General features: G+C 36.4%; 1 long non-coding RNA gene across 1 annotated transcript in view; it reads left to right on the forward strand.

Annotated features, from left to right (window-relative positions):
• LOC145511972 (uncharacterized) overlaps positions 1-25,581 on the forward strand; it is a 61,864-nt gene extending 36,283 nt beyond the window's left edge. Inside the window, exons 3-4 of the long non-coding RNA XR_014058247.1 lie at positions 20,553-20,722; positions 24,553-25,581. This is a non-coding gene — a long non-coding RNA (uncharacterized LOC145511972). The remainder of the gene's footprint in view (positions 1-20,552; positions 20,723-24,552) is intronic.
• Positions 25,582-26,660: the final 1,079 nt, after the last annotated feature.

The following is a 26,660-nucleotide window of genomic DNA, read 5'->3' on the forward strand; positions in this document are numbered from 1 at the left end:
AAAATATGTAAAACAATACGGTTTTCTATACCCTAACTGTTGTATTACTTATTACAACCTGCATTATACACAATACAATGTCAGTGTAAAAACTGTCAGGTCTATTAACAGACTATCTGCAATGACATTTGTCTTGTAAAAGCTATTTTCTTTTAAAGAGATGAGGCTGCATGCTTTTCTTATTTGTGCATCATTCTCAGCATAGAACACAGCTTTATCACTGCAATTCATTGCCTCTTCATGGAGTTACTAGAAGATTCAGCATATTTATAGTAGCATGAATTACATTGCTGAAATAAATCTTACAATGCTTCCCTATTCAGAGGACTTCATGAAGAGGAACATAACAAGACAATTGCTTTCTCTGAGAGAAATTCCATGAGCACTCTTTTTAATTTCAAATAGAAGGAAGAACAATTTGTGAACCTAGAACCAGTTTGTGTCATTTACCAGTAAAAGTCATTTGAGTTCATATCAAGTCAAGTCCAGATCAAAGTTGTTTATACAATTGAATAGATTTTGCAAACTGACAAGATTCAGTAAAAGATAAAATTTTAATGATTAATTACTCCCAATATTTTGGACACTTTCTCACTGACTGGTTTTGGGTGTTATATCCACATAAAACAATGAAGGGTTACTGTGTGATTTTTTTAGTATATAATTTTAAGACCATGTAACCATTTTTGAGGAAAATGATTTTATGCAATTGTCTGCTAGAAAATTTCCATCTCTTTCATCTTATCAAAATGTCATACACAAGAAAATTAATTCAAGATGTTTTTAGAAAACTGAGATATAGGTATTTTCAATAAATAGAATTATGGAAAATGAATATATTTAATTTCTGAAATGTTTATCAAGTGTTAACATATATTACACATATATACTTTATAATGGACATAATGAAAACTTCCAAGGTCAGTTAAGCAGAAACATATAAAAAGTCTGACTGATGTTTAATCATTTACTTGGAGAGGGGAAGGTTATTACATGCAAATTTTCTTTCCTGTAGAGAACATCTATTCAGAATTTTCATCTAATTACTTGACGGTGACTAAGGTGGTACAGAATAATAGAAGAGAATAAATCCTCAAGAATCTTTTCTCCATCAAAATAGTAAAGCTTATCTCTAAAAAGTGAACATTCTCCAGAACATATAAGAAGTATATAAAAGTAGAAAAAATTGTGCAATAAAACTTTCATTAAACATTAATTTTTGAATGCCTGGTAGATCTTTACAATTCTTGCATCATCCCACTAGGGTTGTGAGTAGTTGCGTGTGAACACTGAGAATTTTGTTCATAATTTCATTTTCCAAGTTGCAACTTAAAAAAATAGTAATATAAAGCATCAAACACATTCTCCAACTCCTTCTGTTTTGAAAGGTTATTCTTACTAACAAAGAAATAAATTGAGTTTTCCTCTTCCTTCCTTGAAAGTAAATAATACAAAGTTCAATCAAGTTAGAAGATCATAGGAGGAGATACTAGTTTTTATGAGGTAACATTTGAGTTAATTTTTAAACAGAAAATTATGAATATGACTATTATAAATATAAAAGTCATTTTATGATGAAAGATGACAATCAACAGCATTAGTTAATAAACAAGTATAGGAAATTAATATTTCAATGAAGTAGACATTTATTACTGTTCAAAATCTTTTGTGTAAACCTATGTATTTTGTTAAAATATTACTTTTTAGAATTTGGTTAATAATTTATGTCTTTGAACATCATTTAAAAAAAATGTTACATTTGTTGGTGCCATATATTAAAAAAATTTCAAAGCATGTCTGATGATTATTAATAATACAATGTGAAAAATAAAGGAGAAAAACAAAAATAATAAATTTTCTATTTTTTACATGTTAGAGTAATAATATTTTGGGTATATTGGGTTATATAAAATATAATACTGAAAATTTTGAGATTTACTTGTTTTAGTGTTTTTAATGTGACTTCTAGGCAATTGTAAGTGACAAATAGAGCTTGAATATATTTTCACTGTAACCTCAATAGAAGTTAAAGCTTAAGTTTTGCACTTCAGGAAACTTGTGGCCATTATTACTACACCTGTTTTAGAGCATATTCATCCCATATAGCCACAGTTAATCTAACCACATGGGACATAAGTTTCTCCTTGGTTGTGAGACCATGTCAGTTGTTAGCATATTCAATTGATATTTTAGTGAAAACCTGAGTTTTTAAATTAAAGTGTTTTTGCTGAGTCACAGTGTATAGTTGTAAAGGTTGTGTACAACACAAGTGTGCCCAAGTTAACCCAATCTTTACTCCACTTACCAGCCATTGCCCTGGCAAGGGTGTTCTTTTGTCTGGAGGATGTGGTTCTTTTTTCTAATTGGCACAAAAACAGCATACAGGCTAGCTAATTCTGCATGTTTGCATCAAGGTGTGATATTGCAATATTATAAAAAGCATGCTTGGAACATTATTTTCTGCTCAAATCATCCAAATAGAGTACATTGATCTTTCTACATGATAGGTGGTAAAAATTCTGGTATCACTTTTCATTTTCCAAAGGTTTTATTAGTTTTCCAACTTTCACATATATTTTATCAATATTCTTAAAATAATACTAGGAGATAAGTAAAGCAAGTATTGTCCTCATTTGACGATTGAGAAAATAGGATTGAATTTCTTCTTTGGACTGGAATAGAGCATAGAATTACCATATTTTTGCTTTGCAAGTAAAATTATAACTCATAATTAGTGAAGCAGCCCAATAGATATAAACATTGCAACTGAAAGTTCATGTAACATGTTTCAGCTAAAAACAGATTATAATAAAAGGAAATAATTTGACCATATTTTCAGCTTCTAAAATCCAATCCAAATTTTGGTTTCTAATAAAAATATTTAATCAAGTTTTGTTATTTAATTTATATGTTTTAAAAGAGTAGAAAAACTAGTGGCTATGTAGTATTTCCAATACCTAACATATTTATTAGGATTTTTGTTCTGTACAATTTACCTAAATGGGCCTATGGAAAAAATTCTTCTTTGAAAATATTCCTGAAAATAACAGCTTCCTTTGAGAAACAACTTTACATTATAATCAATTAAAATCTATTTTTAGTTAATAATAAACATTGTTTTCATCTATATATTTTGTTTAAACATAAGGGAAAAACAACTTAGCTAGTGCTTTTATGAATTTAGAGGGCTCTGAGGAGAATATCTTTAAGATAATTCCTTAATATCCCTTTTGGAAGAGTATTAGTAGTTTCTTATTCAATGTAGATTTCTTAAGTAGCTGACATTTATTTTGTTTCCTACCACCTGATCTTGGTACCTTAAAATCTGTTTTTCATTTGTTTTGCATTTATTCATGTTCTAATGGCTCCTGGTGATTTTCAACTAGAATTTTCTTAAGGAGTGAAATTTAAGATCTTTCTACATTTACAATGAATATTGTTTGTACCTATGTATTTTAAAAATAAAACCTTTATTTGTTAAACATTAATGAATCATTCATATTGATTATATTCTTCATATTAATTTTCAAACATTGGATTGGAGGCTTATAGGTTGCTTGATTACAGTAACTGGCATGTATATTTAATTATATCAAATAGTATGCCTTTCTTTTGATGTTTTTGAAAATAGCATATTTGTTCATTGACATTCAGATCAAGTTTAAGCCACATAGATTTTGAAGAACTGGGTATCTAACCTTTATAATAAAAGTTGGCCTCATAAACTATACTCAAAAGCAAAGTTTTATTTGGGGGTATCAAGCCACACCACAACTGTCAGATTATCTAGGAATTGGAGGTAATGGAGTCACAAAGTTTTATATTTATTTCAATCTCATATTTATCAAACCATTGCAGTCATCAAAAGAGATTATTTAGACACATACTTCATCCATATTGATTTGAAGGGGCGATTTAACAAAACATAACAAAAATGGGAATTTATTTTAAAAGTCAAAACATGAATTCACCCCAGACTATCACACATACTACTCATTCTGTAAATCATGTAATGGACATTGTCATTTTGACATGTAGAACATTTCTCTTCTTCCATCACCTTTGAATTAATTGGATTGAAGAGGGTAGGGTGAGGGGAAAAGGGATGGAATTTGGAAAGTGCAATGGCTCCCATTGCTATTTGTATCATTGGAACATTTTGAAGTCAGGTAGATATTAACCTAATAAGAGAAGCCCCACTGGCTTTCTGTCTCCTCTAGACAATAAAACAACATAATTGTGTCTGTGCCTCTCTTTTCAATTGTTCTACTATAACACAGATTGAGAAGTAACTACAGATTCTAATTAACTCAAATTAGACTAATGAGAGAGATGGTAAGTACCACAACATGAAAGTTAAGAAATTAATCCTAATTTTAAACCTCAAAGATGTTGGGTACAAAGGGAACAAATGTTCAAGGGAAAAACTGTGCACTAACTTCTTCACCGATACTGGAAGTTAGTGCTAACCAGTCAGTCACTTTAGCCCATTTGAATGCAAGTTCCTGACTTCCTACCAAAAAGAATTTTAACACCTAAAGGAGAATAGCCCATTTCAAAGTGATATTAAGCCTTTTCTTGCACTTCCACCACTTGATTTTGCATTTGTCATTAGCTTGGGGCTGAGAAGGGTGGAAGTGGTGGCAATAGGAAAGTATTTTATCAATTACAAAATAATTTATTGATTTAAAAACTTGCTTAGCAACTTTTCCCAGTTTAGAAAATTTATAAAGACTGAGTATTACAACATACTATTAAAGACATTTTAAAAGATGTATAATGAGAACTTTTATTCTAATCCTATTGTTTGAAAAAGCCATTTATTATAGATATGCTTAATAAAATTCTTTATTGAAAATGTGCACAGCATTCTATTTTCCCATAATTTACAGCTCATTAAAAATTTGATTTTTATACTGTTGCTTCTATGTTCACTAATTTCTCTATTCTCAATTATTTACTGTGAAAATAAACTTGTAGAGAACAGGTAGTCTTTTTACTGTTGCAAAATTTTCCTACAGTAGTCCATAATTACTTTCCTACACTAGTCCATAATTGCATAATAAATTATGGATTTATAATATCATAAATTCATATTATATGATGCATTTATTTGTAAGTATGCTCATAGTTCTAATCCTTTTTACATATAGGACTTAAGATAACAAAAAATAAAATAAAAATCCATTAGAATAATAAAATATAGAGCAATTTGACCAAAATTCAAAAAATCAAAACTACATAAAGGAACAAAACAAAAATAAAGGCTGTTTGGATCAGCCCAGAGGACACACGATCAAATATCAAACCTAACTTAGAGTTTTCTTCAAACCAAAGGAAACAAGGAGATAAAGTAGGCTGCGTGATTCTCTTATTAAAATAGATGGAATCACATTAATTCTTCAGAGGAAGCAATGTTTTCAAAAAATAAGTTCTTTTGAATCTTTCAAACAGGAACTCATATTGTGGCTCTTCAAGTAATCTCCTCAACAAGTTTGCAATCTACCCAGTGGTACATTACAACAAAATCAAATCACAGACACAAAGCACCATAAACGGATGTATTACCAAAAAGGTACAAAAGCATTCAAACAACGTTTTCTTTAAACTAGGTGAAATTTTAGCTCTCTCTCCTCAAGTCATTGGCTTCCCAGGTGGCTCAGTAGTAAAGAATCCGCCTGCGCTGCAGGAGCTGCAGGAGACTAGAGTTCGATCCCTGGGTCAGAAAGATCCCCTGGAGGAGGAAATGGCAACCCACTCCACTACTCTTGCCTGGAAAATCCCATGGACAGAGGAGCCTGGAGGGCTACAGTCCATGGGGTCGCAGAGTCAGACACGACTGAGTGCCAGAGCACCTTCAGTCACTGACCTTGCACGAAAAGTTCTTTGGAAGCAATGTGACAGCAGTTTTGCAGATCAGCTAGTCATCTGGTTGAAATTGAGACTTTGATTTTGCTGTTGGGCCTTGGGAAAGAATAGGAGTCCTAGAACTAGGGCACTGCTTTGAAGGATAGATAGCAGGGGCTGGCTCACCAAGTTCTCAAATCACCTTTCCAATGGGGAAAACTATTATAAATATCTCTTCTTTTCTATTGCAGCTGGGGATGTCATCATTAGAAGTCATTGATATAGAAAGACATACAGCACTGATTAGGGTCTTTCAAAAGCTACCTAATTATCCTAATTAGAAAACTTTAAATGTTAATAATCCATTCTAATGTGTAGATTATAGTTAAATTATACCCTGTCTATCATACTATCTATGCTGAGATTTAAAATAAATTGTAAGCAACAACATGAGAGTTGTTACAATCTACTCATGAGAGGACTTATGGTTTTCCTAAGATGTCTATTTAACTCTTTCCCTTGAAGACCTGTTAATTCAAACCTTCTTCTTAATACACACAAAATGTTTAATTTATAATAACAAATACAATCATTCTTCTTTTCAGTACTTTGTGCATAGTGTTTTATGTTTCAAATTATTAAATGATATATGTATCATTTATAATGATGCATATGATGTATAATGTATGTATATATAATACATATACATATATACAAATGACATGTATCATTTATAATATATCATATAAATGATATATGTACATATATAATGATATATATGTACATATATATGTATATCACTTAATTTATGCACTGGAACTTGTAAATTTGAATAAAATAGCATTGTATCCATTACATAAAAGAAAACAAAGGGTTAACCTTGGTAAAGTGATGTACTCAGAGCCACACAGCAAATCTTGGCAGAGCTGGCATTTCTTGTCTAGTGGTTTTCCATTGTGTATTCTTAGTGACCTTTTATAAAGTTCCTCCTGCTGTTTTGCCAGAAAAGTCTATAAGAGGAATGCACTTATATTCCTTTACCTGATCTCACTTCCTCTAATTATTCAGGAAAGTAATTTTAAACATTCTGTTTGACTGAGTAAGAGCATGCTTTTGAGTTCTCCAATGATTCTTGAAAAAAAAAAAAAGCTTCTTCAATGTGGAATTAAACTGTAACTCAAACTCTATACTTATTTAGCAAAGTTTAAATGGTAATCTGTGCTTCACAAAAAATACGAAATACCACATAATAAGCCTAATTTAAAAAATAAATGGAAATTTTTGTCCACTTATTTTGTACAGAGGAGTTAGAAAATTGGAGTATTTCAGACAAAATTCTTTAACTTATTTTGGCTCTCTGGCTTATAATTAGATTAAAGTGATCTCATAATTCACTTCTTATCCACTATCAATAGTTTCTTCAAAATAGAATTAGCTCCTCCAAGGAAATAACATTACTTCATGAAAAGAGCACTAAATGTGAATCAGACAGAATTAGTTTGTTTTGTCCCACTACTGCCAATTATTTGCTAAGTGACTTTGCCTAGTTCCCATAACTACATTAAGTCTGGATTAAAATATCTGAAGAGAGGCAAATAATATGAATATGAACCTCAGAGGAGTTCATGAAAGTACAAAATAGGGGCAAAATATGTCAGGGTTTTTGTTTTCCTGACAAACTCGTACTTCTCTTCATGCTTCACCTCAGGCATCACCTCCTTGGTGCATGCAGCCCTTGTATATAGCCTCTTACCTCACCTCATTGGATATACTGTCCTTTGCTTACCTCTATCACTGCATTTACTCTATGTAGTGTATGCCTAATTCTACGTCTCTCATGAAAGATGGGTAGTCTTTATAGAGTAAGGACAATATTTCATCAGTCTTTTTAGAACAGTACCAGATAGAGTAAATTCTTTAAAAAAAATAGTTTGTTAAGTGAATGAATTGATGAATAAATGAATGGAATTCAATGCAATGGAAGAAATAATTACCTACCTATCTTGCAACGTTGTTGTAAAGATCTAAACTGGTATTGAGTGATAAGTTAATTTTTTTAACCTTAAGTACCATGTACAGTTTCCCGCAGCTTACATAATTTTAATAAATGATTGGAGAGTTGAATTAAACTAAACTAAAACTTTAGAAAAATTTACCATGAATTCGCGTCTAAACCTATGCAGTTTGTAAATGGTGACTTTGTGCAGATTAAATATAAAAGCCCTTGAGTGGAGTCATCTATCCTATATTCACCCTCCTTGGCATGGCCCCGGCCGAGTTTGAGAACTACGGGTGTCTCAGATTGCCAAAACATAAGGAGATATGACAGGTAACCAAACGGGAGACTGCTGGCTGCCTTGGGCTCACTGAGATTTATGTCTAAAAAGGCAGACTTGTCAGTGGGCCCTTTGGAAGGTAAATGAAGCGATGAACTAACGCTGGGCATAGAAGGCGCCAGGTCCTGACAGGCTAAGGTGTGACCTGCTGAATCCTAACCATCCCAGACATCTTTAGAAGAACAAGTGAGCTGGGAGATGGCCAGGGGCAGGCAAGGTTGCAGGGAAAAGGAGGTATGTACAGAGCCCACAGAGAGTAGAAAAAGAAAGGGCAAGTGAGATTACTGGTCATCTGGTGTCTTTGATCCCACGTAAAGCAAACTTCAAGCACAACAGCAAACACAACCTTTGAGAATTACTGTCTTCAAAGAGTATTTACCAAGTGCTGTCTGGCTTGATCTCCCAGACTTGGTTAAATATGCATTTTCTAAATGTTGTGTTTCTGACTTTCTTTTCTTTCCATTTTTGTCATTATTGTTATTATATCTTTCTTTTAAAATTTAACACCTCACTTGCTTTAACACTATGACTCTTTACACTGAGGAGAGAAAGAAAAGAGTATGGAAAAAAGAGAAAATTCCACAGAGAGCATTTTTTAAAAAGTATTTCCAATAGAAAACAATGGAATTTGACATTTATAATTACATTATTAAGTATAATATATTATTAGATATGATATATATGATTCCTTGATCATATTATTAAATAAAATATGTACATATGATCCTATAGATGCTATTCTTCATTTAAAAACACTAATATTTCAAAATTAACAGGCAGTTCATTCAACTCATGCCATTTTTATAAGCTACCTTTCCTTTAAATGGGAAGCAAGATCAATAGAGATATTAAAATATATTGCATTTGATGGCTAAAGGCATATAAACATATCAGAAAATTTAAATATATCATTATACTTTATTGTATTAAGGGAAAATGGTGAAAATTGGAAGTTATAAATAAAGTGAAATTTTTATGCCTTTATGTGACCTTTTCATTACATTTTATCATAGTTATTTGTTTATATGACAGTGTAACAACCACATCTAGGAAACAGGGAAATGGTAAATTTATTTTGTTCATCATTGAATTTTCAGCACCTAGCAAAATGCTTGGGGCATACTAGGCTCTTAATTAAAGATATTTAATAAGTGAAAAATGAAAGAACTAAGACCTCACATATATCACACTTGTTTTAACAAAGCAATTTTGAAATAATAGCAATTAATTTTTTAACACACAACATACTCCTCATTTTCACACATTGAAACATGTCATAGAAGTGTAAAATATATGAAAAGATAATTTTCTAATAAGTTCCTCACTGGCAATGAATATTTAACTGATTACATTATATTTTCAACTCTATGAAAATTAGAAAGTAACCAAAGAAGATATTTATTATGTAAGTTGACTGTGTGGATCACAATAAACTGTGGAAAATTCTGAAAGAGATGGGAATACCAGACCACCTGACCTGCCTCTTGAGAAACCTGTATGCAGGTCAGGAAGCATAGACATGGAACAACAGACTGGTTCCAAATAGGAAAAGGAGTACATCAAGGCTGTATATTGTCACCCTGCTTATTTAACTTATATGCACAGTACATCATGAGAAACGCTGGGCTGGAGGAAGCACAAGCTGGAATCAAGATTGCCAGGAGAAATATCAATAACCACAGATATGCAGATGACACCACCCTTATGGCAGAAAGTGAAGAAGAACTAAAGAGCCTCTTGATGAAAGTGAAAGAGGAGAGTGAAAAAGTTGGCTTAAAGCTCAACATTCAGAAAACTAAGATCATGGCATCCGATCCCATCACTTCATGGCAGATAGATGGGGAAACAGTGGAAACAATGGCTGACTTTATTTTTCTGGGCTCCAAAATCACTGCAGATGGTGACTGCAGCCATGAAATTAAAAGACACTTACTCCTTGGAAGGAAAGTTATGACCAACCTAGATAGCATATTAAAAAGCAGAAACATTACTTTGCCAACAAAGGTCCATCTAGTCAAGGTTATGGTTTTTCCATTGGTCATGTATGGATGTGAGAGTTGGACTGTAAAGAAAGCTGAGCGCTGAAGAATTGATGCTTTTGAACTGTGGTATTGGTGGAGACTCTTGAGAGTCCCTTGGACTGCAAGGAGATCCAACCCGTCCATCCTAAAGGAGATCAGTCCTGGGTATTCATTGGAAGGACTGATGTTGAAGCTGAAACTCCAAAACTTTGGCCCCCTGATACGAAGAGCTGACTCATTGGAAAAGACCCTGATGCTAGGAAAGATTGAGGGCAGGAGGAGAAGGGGACGACAGAGGATGAGATGGCTGGGTGGCATCACCGACTCAATGGACATGGGTTTGGGTAGACTTGGGGAGTTAGTGATGGACAGGGAGGCCTGATGTGCTGTGGTTCATGGGGTCGCAAAGAGTCGGACACGACTGAGCGACTGAACTAGAACTAGAACTAGAACTAGAACTAGAACTAGAAGCCTTCTCCATTAACTGAAGAGCAGAAAGCACCCAATTTGAAATACATAATGAACTTATGTCTTTTTTGGTATTTAGAATATATGGAGCAATAAGAAGAAGACACATTTTTCCTTTTTGAAACACACTATGCTCTAGATCCTTTAGATTCTTAACACAAGTGGTTTAGTTGGACTTAAAATGTTCCAGAATGTAATTTATGTAACCAATAAAATTTTTCACTCCTTCTGTTTTCTACTTTTTATTTGTACATTAAAAAATCTCAATAATAGTTAGATCAACTAATATGACACATATCCAGAAAATCCAGTTCATCACTTTGAAAGGGGAGACATAGTTTTCACCACAAAGATAAAGAAATGATGGCAAGTAAAGGATTCACTTATTTCCAGGTGGTACCTGCTCAGCCTCAACAACCTTACCTTCAAATAATACAGAAAGAAAAGTTATTTCTCTTCCCTTCCCTAGACCCTGTGAAACCACTGCAACCAGTGCATATCAGGAGCAGCAAATCAGTCATGGGCATCGGTCACCATAGCAACAATAGATTGTTGGAGATAAGTTGTTTTCCACAGTTTGAGGATGTGGCAGCAAGGCCAAAGAAATGCAGCAGAGATTTAAAACAATCGTGGCTGAGTATGACATGGTATTCCATGTGATTTTAATTCTCCCAGACTTGAGGGACTTTAAAAAATACAAGCTTCTACCATGCTCTTTCTTTATGCACACAATATTCCTGGTGAAGGATGGTGTTTTAGTGTGTGAATTAAAAATATATATGTGTGTGTATGTGTGTGTGTGTTCAGTCACTCAGTCGTGTCTGATCCTGCGGCCTCATGGACTGTAGCCCACCAGGCTCCTCTATCCATGGAATTTTTCAGGCAAGAATATTGGAGCAGGTTGCCATGTCCTGTTCCAGGGGATCTTCCTGACCCAGGGATCGAACCCAAGTCTCTTGTGTTTCCTGCATTGGCAGGTGGATTCTTTACCACTAGTGCCATCTAAACTTCTAACCTACAGCATCAGATATGCAGATTCATTATGCTTGGTACGGATGATAGAGGAGTCTGTTGATCATCAGGTTGGAGAACATTTAATCTAGTCTTGGCCACTTAACAGATCAGAAACTCTGGGCCCAGAAATGAGAAGGCACTGAGACCACATAAGACATGAATGTTAGAGCAAGGAGTGCAAAGTGGATTTCAGCGGTCCCATTTTCATAATGCCTCACCCTTGACTTGGAGAGGGGAACTAGGGTTAGAGATTTTGAAAACCATTGTCTATTAATTACACATATCTCTTCCTCATGTAAGATTCATGATATTGATTAGCTGGATATTTTATTTCCAGTCTAGCAAAGGTAACGGAGAAGGCAATGGCACCCCACTCCAGTACTCTTGCCTGGAAAATCCCATGGACGGAGGAGCCTGGTGGGATGCAGTCCATGGGGTCGCTAAGAGTCGGACACGACTGAGCGACTTCACTTTCACTTTTCCCTTTCATGCAAGGGAGAAGGAAATGGCAAGCCACTCCAGTATTCTTGCCTGGAGAATCCCTGGGACGACGGAGCCTGGTGGGCTGCCATCTATGGGGTCGCACAGAGTCGGACACGACTGAAGCGACTTAGCAGCAGCAGCAAAGGTAATCTTCAACTTCACCTTTTCTCCAAAGTATTTTAATTTCTGATCCTACAAATTAACAAAGATATTCCAAATTCAATGACTTTAAAAATAACAGTAGCAAAATATTATGTTATCTATCTTCCCTATCAAACACAGTCCTATAAAATTTTCTGATTATGTAAATGGCTCATAACCTTTGTAAAACTTTAAAGAATACCATACATTTATAGAGAGGAATGAAAATATCCTCTGAAATCTTGCTACTTTCACATATCCATTTGTAGCACGTTGGTTAAATTCATTTATGCAGCTTCATGCGCTCACATATATTTATACTGTATGTAAAATGACATAAATGGGGCAATATAATATGTGCTGGCTCAGTTGTTTTTATGAACTGACATCTCCTCTCCCTCTATTCCACATTCCCCTCCCTATCTCATCCCATATTCATACAGTTAAAAATTACCTATCTGGTATAGGTAATTTCTACACCTTTCTATACCTTTCCCACATGTATGGAATCATACACACATACATACAAAAACACAGGGCACATATAAAACACATTTTGCAACATTGTCTTATGTAAATAAAATGGTGCAAAATTTCTCTGAATTTTGTTTTTGTTTAGCTATATATCAAGAACATATTTCCAGGGAAATATACATAGACCAGGGAAATATATATATATATATAAAATTCATTTTTTGAGGCTAAGTAATATCATATGAAACTATTGCAACATATTAAATTAGTACCCAATTGTTTCTGAAGTTGTAAAATACATCTTTGTTACTATTCCTTATGTACTAGTACTTTGATTTCTATGGATTAGAATACAAGGAATGCTGAATAAAAGGATATGTGGATTATTCATTTTAATATGTGAATGCTAGAATGCTTTCCTGAATGGCCATCACTGTTTGTATTTCCACCAGTAACGTAGGAGAGTTCTCTTCCGCACTTGTTACCACTCCAGTGTTTGACAGTCTGATGGTATGAGGTGATAGATTCCTGTTAAATTCATTTGCATTCTCTAGGTGAAGTTGAGCATCTCTTTTTATAGTATTAGCCATCATACTTCCGTTTCTGTGAAATGCTCTCCTTATTTATTTATTTTTAACTTTTTATTTTAGGAATATAGTTGATTAACAATGATGTGATCATTTCAGGTGCCCTGTTCTCTTTTTTTAGTCCAGGATCACAAATTCTTTGTGAAGTCTCAGAAATCAACATGGCAACACCATGAACAATTAAAGGCCTCTCTTTGTGAGAGCCTTTCATGGAAAATGCACCAACACCTCCCACCACCCCCTGCACACACACACATGCAAAACAGCTGTTTACACACAAAATGCCATTCTTTGAAAACATTTTAGACTGATTAACAAAAATAAAATAATTATTTTCCTGGAGTAAATACTAATGAAGCTATTCATCCCCATGTTTTATTATTTGGTTTTAATTACAATTTTTGGAACAGTTTTCTTGAGATGAGATTCACATGTCATAAAATCTATGCACACTTTTCAAGTGTACGATTCAGTGCTTTGGGGTACATTCATCACCGCTATCTAATATTGGAAAATTTTCATCATTCCAAAAAGAAATCCCATACTCATTAGCAGTCACTCCTAATTCCATCTCCCACAGCCCCTGGCAAGCACTAGTCCATTTTCTGTCTCTACAGATTTGTCTATTGGGAACATTTTGTATAAATGGATTCATAAAATATGTTGTCCTTTTGGCTTGACTTCTTTCACATAATGATTTGAAAGTTCATTCATGTTGGTACTGTGTATAAATACTTCATTCCTTTTTATTGCTAAGTAATATTCCATTGTATGGTCATACCACATTTTATTTTTTTGTTTATCAGTTGGTCGATATTTGGGTTAGTCTGATCTGGGTTCATATCCAAGTTTTGACAGTCATTTCCTTTAGGACTATGGAGAAAAAAACAAAGCTTAAATTAAGCTTTTAGTTTTCCTTAGCCCCAGTACACTGAATTCTAGTATATTCTGGACAGTTGTTCATTGTTGTTCATTCACTAACTTGTGTCCAACTCTTTGTTACCCCATGGACTGTAGCACTTCAGGTTTCCCTGTATAGTTCCTGGTGACTATCTGTATTACCATATCTGAGATTGTTGATGTTTCTCACACCTATCTTGATTCCAGCTTGTAACTCATCCAGCCTGGCATTTCTCATGATGTGCTCAGCATATAGGTTAAACAAACAGAGGGACAGCAAACAGCCCTGTTGTACTCCTTTCTCTTAAACCAGTCAGTTGTTCCACGTAGGGTTCTAACTGTTGCTTCTTGTCATCCATACAGGTTTCTCAGGAGACAGGTAAGATGGTCTGGTATTCTCATCTCTCTAAGAGCTTTCCACAGTTTGTCATGATCCACACAGTCAAAAGCTTTAGTGTAGTTGATGCAATAGAGATAGATGTTTTTCTGAAATTTCCTTGCTTTCTCTATAATCCAGCAAATGTTGGCAGTTTGATCTCTAGTTTCTCTTCCTTTTCTAAACCCAGCTTGGACATCTGGAAGTTCTTGGTTCCCATAATGCTGAAGCCTAGCATGCAAGATTTTAAGAATGACCTCATTAGCATGGGAGATGAATGCAATTGTCTGATGATTAGCACATTTTTTGGTACTACCCTTCTTGAGGATTGGGATGAGGATTGACCTTTTCCAGTCCTGTGGCTACTGCTGGGTCTTCTCTATTTGCTGACATAATGAGTGCAAAACCTTGATGGCATCATCCTTTAGGAATTTGAATAGTTCTTCGGGAATTTCATTGCATCCACTAGGTTTATTAACAGCAGTGCTTCTTAAGGCCCACTTGACTTTGCACTCTAGAATGTCTGGCTCTGGGTGACTAACCACACCATCGTAGTAATCCGGTTCATTAAGATCTTTTTTATACAATTCTTCCATGTATTCTTTCCATCTCTTCTTGATCTCTTCAGCATCTGCTAGGTCTCTAACATTTTTATCCTTTATTGTGCCCATCTTTGGGTGGAATGCTCCCTTGATGGTTCCAATTTTCCTGAAGAGATCTTTAGTCTTTCCCCCTTTGCTGTTTTCTTATATTATTAAGCATTGTTCATTGAAGAAGTCCGTTTTCTCTCTTCTAGCTATTTTTTGGAACTCTGTGTTTAATTGGGTGTACTGTTCGCTCTCTCCCTTGCTTTTTACTTCTCTTCACTCTTCTGCTGTTTGTAAAGTCTCCTCAGATAACCATAGGGTGGGAGAAAATGAGAAGGTGTTGGGGTGAGTTAATCCAAACCCTGGGAGCAGGATCTGCAGAGCAGAGACCCAGCCTGCTGGGGAAAGAATTCAGCTTGTCTTGTGCTCTTAAGGGGCTGCTCCTGCTGCTACCCTGGGAAAAAGACTATTGGTAGGGAAATGTTGAAGGAAGAATAAGGAAACAGCATGAGCTTGTCTTTCCTCCATTATGCCTTCCCTTCTCCCTCTAGTGCTTCCTACTGCTCGTCTAGAAAGACACAATCAAGCCAAGGGGAAATGCTGATTGCAGTCTCAGCTCTGAGTGCAGAATGAAGAGTCTGGAGGTGAAAGGAAATAGCTTAATGAACTGGCATAATTCACTCTATTCATTTTTCAACTGCCCAAAATCAAACACTATTCTTTTGCCTAGAAAGACAATCCTTTGCTCTCTTCTCTTTCTGGAAAAAGGGAGACACAAAGTCCTAACAGCAATAATCATTTCTAGAGTCTTAGTATCCATTGCTGTGTGATGTTACTACCTCCTCAAATTCTGTTACAGTCTCACCTGGAGACTCATCTGTACTCTAAATTGTAATAGATCTACCACCCAAAAAATCTTATGTAAAATAACAAGAAAAAGTGAAAAGATAAAAATGGATGAATACATAATAATACAAATTAAATACATATAATAAGCAAGGAAGAAAGCATGCCTACCTTTGATAGTCCTATTTTATAAAACTAATTATGAAATGGTTAATATTTGTAACTTTCTTTTTTGTGTGTTCCATTAGAACTCAGCTAACTGTGTTTCTTTGCTAGGGGTCTCATCTCAATTTCTGTTTCTGAACAATCTGAATCCTCAACAGCCTGCTTTTTTATGGCTTCCATAGTTTTATATTAACTTTTATTATTGGATGTGAAAGTATTAATAGGTGCTCAGAGGATCCAGTCAGTGTGCTCCCCACCCTCATGTGTTTAGAAGCAACTCAAGTCTTCTTTTATAACCGACACTAACTTCCCCAGCCTGTGCAGCCACCTCCTTTTTTGAGTGTTAGTTCAATCCCATAAGGAGCCTGAAGTGATCAGGCAAATAGTTTTACTCTCCAGTTTTTTGAAACTTTTGGTGTCCATTGAAGTCTAAATTGTGTGAGAGCCACCTTTCTTAGGATCTATCCATCTGTAAACAGCTCAAGCTGTTTTCCTCTGTCATAAGAAAATTCCCTGGATCAGAGAAGAAGAGACAACGAAGTAGAATGGGTATCAAAGAAGGTCATTGAAATACAAGGGAAGGCTGCAGCTACGCTGAGCTCTTAAAAACATATCCACTTGATGATTAATTATTTGCCCAAACTCTTGGTTTGGTGGACCATGTAATACCCTGTTCATGAGGGTACTTCGGGTTGGATGGTCATTTTCACGTCTTGTGAGTGAAAAAATGTTGCCTGCCGTATCAGTGAACAAAGAACGTTGCAGCCATCAAGCCATCAGTGGCTACAGCCAACCTCAATGGTGTACCCTAAGGATGCCACTTTAAGGATTCTCAGGACTGAAAAGCACAGGATGCTGCCCTCAGATAGCTGAGGTTCATATCAAGGGAATGATTTCAGTGAGCCCAGACTTTTGCACCTTCCCATACATAGAAAAGCACCAAATTCATTAACTTGAGATGTCTACTTTTCTGATTAATTACAGGTAGTATTTGGAAGTTCTGACTACCTGGTCTTTGTTGCAAAAAACTCCTGTATATCCTAGCTCTTCCCTTACCTCTTCAGAGCAATCTGAGAGGCTGCATCCTGGGCTGAAGTCCTGAGTTTGTCTGCCAAATAAAGCACAACTCTCAGTTTTGAGGTTGTGCTTTTTATCTTTTTTTCATCAGTCAACAGTCCCATGGTCAGGAGTTCAGTCTCTTAAGGATCAAAAGCACTCCAGGAACTGTTTCTCAAAAGAAGAAAAGAATGTATCGAAGAGAGCATCCATTTGCTCCCATATCCTAGAGATCTGCACTGTGGTCCTCCTCTTGGGGTTTTCTAGAGGCTCCCTGCAGCAGCCTTGTTTACCCAGATGCTTAGGATCTTAGAATCTGCCACTGTGAGGCTGCAATTGGCGAAGCAGGACCACTGGACTTGCTGCAGAAACTTCTCTTGCTTTTTTTAAAAAATTAATCATTTCTGTTTCTTTTCTTTTTTCTCTCTATCTCTTTTTCTCTTGGTCACAGCTCATTCTTAATTTATTTCTAAACTCTTAAAAACCTTGCCACATTACAGAGGTAAATTTCACAGTTCATCAGTGCAAAATTTTATTTCTCCTTTGTTTTCCCTTCCCTCTACTTTACAGTCAATCCAATCAATCCTAAAGATCAAATCAGTCAATCCTAAAGGAAATCAACCCTGAATATTCATTGGAAGGACTTGATGCTGAAGTGGAAGCTCCAATATTTTGGCCACCTGATGGGAAGAGGTGACCCTTTGAAAAAGACCCTTATGCTGGGAAAAATTGAGGGCAGGAGGAAAAGGGAGTGACAGTGTATGAGACGGTTGGATAGCATCATAGATTCAATGGACATGAATTTGAGCAAATTCCAGGAGACAGTAAAGGACAGGGAAGCCTGGTGTGCTGCAACCCATAGAGTCGCAGAGTTGGACAAGACTGAGCTACTGAACAACAAGTATTTTACAAAATCTGATATTTTACTTAATCCACAGCATTCTTTTCATTATCTGTAAACAGTCATGTAAAAATGTGAGAGGAAAAAAAACATCAGTTCAGTTCAGTTCAGTAAGTCACTCAGTCGCGTCTGACTCTTTGCGACCCCATGAACCGCAGCACATCAGGACTCCCTGTCCATCACCAACTCCCGGAGTCCACCCAAACCCATGTCCATTGAGTTCGTGATGCCATCCAGCCATCTCATCCTCTGTCGTCTCCATCTCCTCCTGCCCCCAATCTTTCCCAGCATCAGGGTCTTTTCAAATGAGTCAGCTCTTTGCATCAGTTGGCAAAGTATTGGAGTTTGAGGTTCAACATCAGTCCTTCCAAAGAACACCCAGGACTCATCTCCTTTACGATGGATGGGTTGGATCTCCTTGCAGTCCAAGGGACTCTCAAGAGTTTTCTCCAACACCACAGTTCAGAAGCATCAATACTTCAGCACTCAGCTTTCTTTATAGTCCAACTCTCACATCCATACATGACTCCTGGAAAAACCATGGCCTTGACTAGGTGAACTTTTGTTGGCAAAGTAATGTCTCTGCTTTTTAATATGCTGTCTAGGTTGGTCATAACTTTCCTACCAAGGAGTAAGCATCTTTTAATTTCATGGCTGCAGTCACTATCTGCAGTGATTTTGGAACACCCAAAAATAAAGTCAGCCACTGTTTCCCCATCTATCTGCCATGAAGTGATGGGACCAGATGCCATGATCTTAGTTTTCTGAATGTTGAGCTTTAAGCCAACTTTTTCACTCTCCACTTTCACTTTTATCAAGAGGCTCTTTAGTTTTTCTTCACTTTCTGCCATAAGGGTGGTGTCATCTGCATATCTGAGGTTGTTGATGTTTCTCCCGGCAATCTTGATTCCAGCTTGTGATTCATCCATCCCAGCGTTTCTCATGATGTACTCTGCATAAAAGTTAAATAGGCAGGGTGACGACATACAGTCTTGATGTACTCCTTTTCCTATTTGGAACCAGTCTGTTGTTCCATATCCAGTTCTAACTGTTGCTTCCTGACCTGCATACACGTTTCTCAAGAGGCAGGTCAGGTGGTCTGTTATTCCCATCTCTTTCAGAATTTTCCACAGTTTATTGTGATCCACAGTCAAAGGCTTTGGCATAGTCAATAAAGCAGAAATAGATGTTTTTCTGGAACTTTCTTGCTTTTTCGGTGATCCAGCAGATGTTGGCAATTTGATCTCTGTTTCCTCTGCCTTTTCTAAAACCAGCTTGAACATCTGGAAGGTCACGGTTCACGTATTGCTGAAGCCTGGCTTGGAGAATTTCGAGCATTACTTTACTAGCGTGTGAGATGAGTGCAATTGTGCGGTAGTTTGAGCATTCTTTGGCATTGCCTTTCTTTGGGATTGGAATGAAAACTGACCTTTTCCAGTCCCATGGCCACTGCTGTGTTTTCCAAATTTGCTGACATATAGAGTACCACACTTTCACAGCATCATCTTTCAGGATTTAAAATAGCTCAACTGGAATTCCATCACCTCCACTAGCTTTGTTCATAGTGATGCTTCCTAAGGCCCACTTGACTTCACATTCCAGGATGTCTGGCCCTAGGTGAGTGTGAGTGATCATACCATCATGATTATCTGGGTCATGAAGATCTTTTTTGTACAGTTCTGTGTTTTCTTGCCACCTCTTCTTAATATCTTCTGCTTCTGTTGTCCATACCATTTTTGTCCTTTATTGAGCCCATCTTTGCATGAAATGTTCACTTGGTATCTCTAATTTTCTTGAAGAGATCTCTGGTCTTTCCCATTCTATTGTTTTCCTCTATTTCTTTGCATTGATCACTGAGGAAGGCTTTCTTATCTCTCCTTGCTATTCTTTGGAACTCTGCATTCAAATGGGAATATCCTTCCTTTTCTCCTTTGCTTTTGCTTCCCATCTTTATGCAGCGATTTGTAAGGCCTCCTCAGACAGCCATTTTGCTTTTTTGCATTTCTTTTTCTTGGGTATCGTCTTGATTATTGTCTCCTGTACAATGTCACGAACCTCTGTCCATAGTTCATCAGGCACTCTGTCTATCAGATCTAGTCCCTTAGATCTATTTCTCACTTACCCTGTATAGTCACAAGGGATTTGATTTAGGTCATACCTGAATGGTCTAGTGGTTTTCTCCGCTTTCTTCAATTTAAGTCTGACATTGGCAATAAGGAGTTCATGATCTGAGCCACAGTCAGATCCCTGTCTTGCTTTTACTGACTCTATAGAGCTTCTCCATCTTTGGCTCCAAAGAATATAATCAGTCTGACTTCGGTGTTGACCATCTGGTGATGTCCATGTGTAGGCAGCTGCGACAGCATAGGAGCAGCGGCTGCCACGGCACAGGAGCGGCCAAGTGGCGCTACCCGCCATCAAGGTCGGGGTGGTGGCTGAGAGGAGCTACCCCACATCCAAGATAAGGAGCAGTGGCTGCACTTTGCTGGAGCAGCTGTGAAGAGATACCCCACATCCAAGGTAAGAGCAACACAAGTAACATGGTAGGCACTGAGAGAGGGCATCAGAGGGCAGACTGACTGAGACACAGCCACAGACAACTAGCCAATCTGATCACACAGACCACAGCCTTGTCTAACTCAATGAAACTAAGCCATGCCATGTGGGGCCACCCAAGATGGATGGGTCATGGTGGAGAGGTCTGACAGAATGTGGTCCACTGGAGAAGCGAATGGCAAACCACTTCAGTATTCTCGCCTTGAGAACCCCATGAACAGTATAGAAAGGCAAAAAGATAGGACCCTGAAAGATGAACTCCCTAGGTCGGTAGGTGCCCAATATGGAGAAATAACTCCAGAAAGGATGAAGGGATGGAGCCAAAGCAAAAACAACACCCAGTTGTGGATGAGACTGGTGATAGAAGCAAGGTTCAATGCTGTAAAGAGCAATATTGCATAGGAACCTGGAATGTTAGGTCCATGAATCAAGGCAAATTGCAAGTGGTCAAACAGGATATGGCAAGAGTGAACATCAACATTCTAGGAATCAGCGAACTAAGATGGACTGGAATGGGTGAATTTAACTCAGATGACCATTATATCTACTACTGTGGGCAGGAATCCCTTAGAAGAAATGGAGTAGGCATCACAGTCAACAAAAGAGCCCAAAATGCAGTACTTGGATGCAATCTCAAAAACGACAGAATGATCTCTGTTCATTTCCAAGGCAAACCTTTCAATATCATGGTAATCCAAGTCTATGTCCCGACCAGTAACTCTGAAGAAGCTAAAGTTGAACGGTTCTAGGAAGACCTACAAGACCTTCTAGAACTAACACCTACTGCCCCCCCCAAAAAACATTAGTCAGTTTAAAATGTCAACTTTTACCCCACTGTTATAGCAAATTTATGTCTATAGCATTCACTTACTTTAGCTGGTTCATATCCCCATACATACTTCTTTATTTGAGAATCAACACATAAAGATTTCACTAATTATACAGCATTTGAATTATCACGGATAAGTGTTCCAGGAGCCATAAGAAGTCTAAAAGTGGCTGCCACGTCTTGTACAACTTCCAAGACTGTGTATGGTCTTTATGAAAACAAATAGAATAGTTCAGGGTCACTGTAGCCAGAGGAATGTGAATGTTCTTATTGCTTCCTGATTTCAGTTCTGTTGCATGGACAGTAGTGATTCCCTCTGGGACATCATGAGCTTTTGTCTTGCCTGGCCAACAAAAAAGGCCAGTGTACTCAGTTGTGGAACTCCTGGCCCCGGCCTGTGACTCCCCAGCTGACAGATTCAGGTGACGAAATCAAGTGAATCTCCTCGGTTCAGGTGACAGAATCAAGGCAGAGTTCAAACAAGGTCTGTTCCAACAGGCCATCGTTGAAGTCACCAACCTTTGTCCTCAATTACTATACATTTCTACTCCTGGACTTGAACTCTGCTGTATCATAACAGTTTTTGAAGAGAATTGCTGTATAAGATGATTTACTGCCCTGCCAATCAGATGGGCCTGCCACCCACCCTGTGCCTCTGCCACCTGCCCCACCATTGGGGTCCACACTGCCCACTCAGGGTGCAGCTGAGTGTGTGAGCTCAGCATTGATATGTGGAAGGGGAGCCTTCTCTTGCTTTGCTTCCCCTCACACATGGTTAGTTTTAGGGGTGATTGAGTTAGGGGGGTCAGTAGTTGGGAGAGGACACTGCCCGTTTTATGCTAGTACTACCATGGGGGTGCGGTGAGCCTTGTTCTGGGAGTGCTGCCATAAGCTGCCGAGTGAAACAAATCATGATGTGACAGGCCACTGCTGGGATGACACCCACAGAAATAAGCGAATGGGAAGAGCATCTCCCTTTTCTCTGTGTTTGCCTTTCAGTCTCTGTAGTGCCCCCATTGGTAGAATCTAACAGGAAACTTGCTGGAAAGGAGGCAGATTATTTGCAAAGTTGAAACCTAGGTATCACAGAATGGAGCATAGAAGGATGGGTTTGGAGATGGTATACATTATGTTAATATTCAACTCAGCAAAAAACTGATCGTCAATTTAGTCTACTGCACAACGTGTATAAAAGCAACTTGAATTGGCTTACTTTCCATATTATAAAAGCAGTACATACTTATTGAGTAAAACTTGGTAAAATAATATGTCTCTTATAATCCTACAATTGAAAAAATTTGTATATCTTTTACCATTATTACACATACACAAACACACGCACACATACACACACCACGTTTTTTAATGAAGTATAGTTGATTTACAATATTGTGTTATTTTCAGGAGTACAGCAAAGTTATTTGGTTATATATTATTTTTTTCAATTTTTCTTAAGATATTAAATATAGTTACCTGTGTTATATATAAGTCCTTGTCATTTATCTATTTTATATATCCATTGATTCCATACTCAAAATTTATCTCTCCCTCACCCCTTCCCCTTTGGTAACCATAAGTTTGTTTCCTATGTCCACACACACATCTTATTTTTGCAGAAACTAGAATCATATTCTGCATGAAAGTTTTGAAACCTACTCTTATGTTTAATAATCTAACATACTACTAACATCTTTACTTATTGTTAAATAATCCACGATCACAATGTTGTTGTCCACATAGAGTATTAGCACATCTCCATAGAAAGAAAGTGAAGTTGCCCAGTCATGTCTGACTCTTTGAGACCCCATGGACTATAGCCTACCAGGCTCCTCCATCCATGGGATTTTCCCGGCAAGAGTACTGGAGTGGGTTGCCATTGCCTTCTCCAGGGGATCTTCCCAACCCAGGGATCGAACCCGGGTCTCCCACATTGTAGGCAGACACATTTACCGTCTGAGCCACCAGGGAAGTCCATAGTGCATAGATATGCTAATATATCATAAATTCCTCACTTTTGGATGTGTTAAATAATTTGTATTAAATTGTGCTGTGATGAGTATCTGTGTTTTGAGAATCATTACAAACATTTGTTGATATGCTAAATTTTGAAGAAACGTCCATTCTGTTCTTATTACATTGTTTGAATCTTAATGATAATTACAGTGTATATAAGTCCCTTTGAAAATAGTTTGTCACATACAGAAAAGTAATTTCTTGAATGGCAATTCATATGTAAATTCCCTTTCTTTTTCCTTCCTTCCTCCTTCCTCTGACCCTCTTTCTTTCTTTTTCTCTTTTCTTCTCCCCTTCCCCGGCTCCTCTTCCTCCCACTTCTTTCTCCCTCTTTGTTTCTTCCTCACCCTCTTCATGCTCTCTTTTGCCAGTTATGTTTGATGATAGACTGAGGCATTATTTGAATTACTGCACATTCCTTTCTAGAGCAGACAGTATGACTAAAAATGTATAAGGATAGATTTTTGGTTTTTTTTTTTTTTTGACCGTGACTAGTGATGGGAACAGCTGGGATGGAAATTGAAGAAAACGGCAGGGACATTTAAATAGATATAAATGGAGTTGTTTAGCACAAAACTTAGAATTTCTTCTGGTAGGCGAATACATTAGAAGAGAGTATATTTTTTCCTTATAAATATAAAATGCTAAATCTTAAAACCATCTGTGCTCTTTCTGAAAGTTTAAAATTTGAATTTAGGTAAGTCAAAGTGAAAATGTTCATGTGTTGCCAAGCAACATGGCTAAATCTAAGATCTCACAATCAAGTGCCATAAAAAATGTTGACTACAGTAAGTGTGTCCCCAAAGCCAGTGAGTCAGCATGAGCTATTTCAAGAGGAGTTTGCAGGGAGCCCAGAAAAAGTCCCCAATGAGGGTAAAATTGTCTTCAAGCCATTTTGCCTTTCTTTTGCAATGCAAATCCTTGTACCTCAATTCTCTGTTTCCTAAATCAGATACAGGCAAGGAGATAAAATGTATCCTGTTCCATCCCATGAAGTTGCTCTCAGTGAAGTGAGAGGATCACCTCAATATGCAGACACTAGGAGCTCACACCCTTACTCAGAGGGCAGAAGCTCATGGCTAGAGTCGATGAACTGGGAAGTCGAAGTTCCATCTGGATCTCCACATCAGAATGAAGATCAAGAAGAGGATGAGAATGCATGCCTGTGTTCTTGTTCTGGAAATGTTCCATCTAAATTCAGATAGCTCTTTTTTTTTTTTTTTTGACCCACTCAAACATTGATTCTACCTGTAATTTTTTGTTTGTTGGTTTCTCCCAAAATCCTGCTTTGAAATGGAGTTTGTTGAAGATGAGTATTTGTCACTTTTTTTTTTAATGTGTCTGGCCACATGGAACTTCTGAGAATTTTAAGAAAATGATTTAGAACTGTTAGCTGGTTGTCTTCCCCATCTCTGAAGATCTACCTTTACTTAAAAGTTGAAGAAATTTAAGCCTTGATTTCCTATGGGGTAAAGAAAGAAGATTGGTGGAAATAAGTGACCCAGAAGAAAGTCTTCTGCTCTGACATAAGACTCAGGCAAGAATGAGAAGCTTAACATGCATGGGTAATGACATAATGATATTCACATCTACATATTGAGTTATAATCTTTCTTTTTCCAGAATACGTGTACCTTTTCTAGCTGTTTTTGAGTGAAGGTGACAGAATCTGCTGGCCTGAAAATTTGTAATATGATTTTAACCCAGAAGTGAAGTTCTGTTACCTATCATAATTTTTAGTGAAAGTGGAAAATACTTGGGGGTTTTAGTCTTGCAGAAGTTAGCTTCCTCTAATTTTAATTATTCTTGTTAAAGTATCTGCAATTTTTTTCTAAAGATATCTGTAATTGTTTATGTCAATAAGTTAAGTTATTTGGTCTAAATGTTATTATGAGTCTGTGCATTGTTTACATAGATTAGGTAAATTTTATTAACGTGTTATTATTTGTTATTGTTACATCAAATATATAAATGGTGCAGTACTCCAGTGATTCATTAGTGTGTCATTTGATACATTTTTTGAATTTGATGGAAATATTTCACTAAAGGCTCTGCAACTTTATTATTTATGATACTAAGCTGCTAAAATGATTAATGTCATTTTAATACTAAACTGATTACTAAGCTTGAAATTACAAAGGTTACAATTTTTAGATCATACAGGAGTTACATTTCCTATTTTTACCTGTTAATCCTGTCAAATAATTACTTGTCTTTTTTTGTGGCAGAATTTTTTAAGATTTAAAAGTAATACCCAGCTGAGTCTAGAAAATATGGAAACACAGGAAACACTTAAGAAGAGGAAAAATTCTTTCTGCATTTTTAGCATTCAAAAATGTAAATAGTTGATTTCCTTCCAGTTTTTAGCTCTTTCTGCCATGATAAAATGTTCTTTGTTTCTGGTAACAATTTTTATATTCTATTTTATACTCTATGATTACTATATGTTTCCATGCAGGATATATATGTATAGTATATTTCTATGCATACAGAAATTCAAATATGTATATATATATATATATATATATATATATATATATACACACACACACACACACACAATATGTCTTATATATAAATACTATAAATATTTCTTTGGATAAGAAACTAATCTTTTCTTAAATTTAAAGAAATAGTGATTCAGGTCCTTGTGTAATTCCAGTGCCTTGTTAATACATCTGCTTGTGATGATTCAGTAAGTCTTAAACAATGAAGTATGTATTCTCATAGTTATTAAGTATTTTTGTCTCATGGATGGAAAAAAAGGATCTAAAATAGCTTTTAGTGCTGCATGTACTTATGTGATGCAACAAAAGATTGCCATTGTAGTTATTACTTTTAAATTCTCATTTATTTTTCTTTGGAAAATATTATTTTTGTTTCGTGATACAGTGGTAGTCAAGAATATAGGCAAAGTTTCAAGTTTTGCATTTGAAATTTGCAGTTAATCATCCCTTATTTTCTTTTCTTCTGAAATATCAAATTAATACCCTGTAGGAAATAAAACCTATGAATTCTTTACTAGCTGAGCCATAAGGAAAGCCCAGGAAATAAAACAAAA

The sequence above is a fragment of the Giraffa tippelskirchi genome, chromosome 1 (assembly GCF_054371585.1).
Source record: "Giraffa tippelskirchi isolate mGirTip1 chromosome 1, T2T-mGirTip1v1.2.pri, whole genome shotgun sequence".
Taxonomy (NCBI): domain Eukaryota; kingdom Metazoa; phylum Chordata; class Mammalia; order Artiodactyla; family Giraffidae; genus Giraffa; species Giraffa tippelskirchi.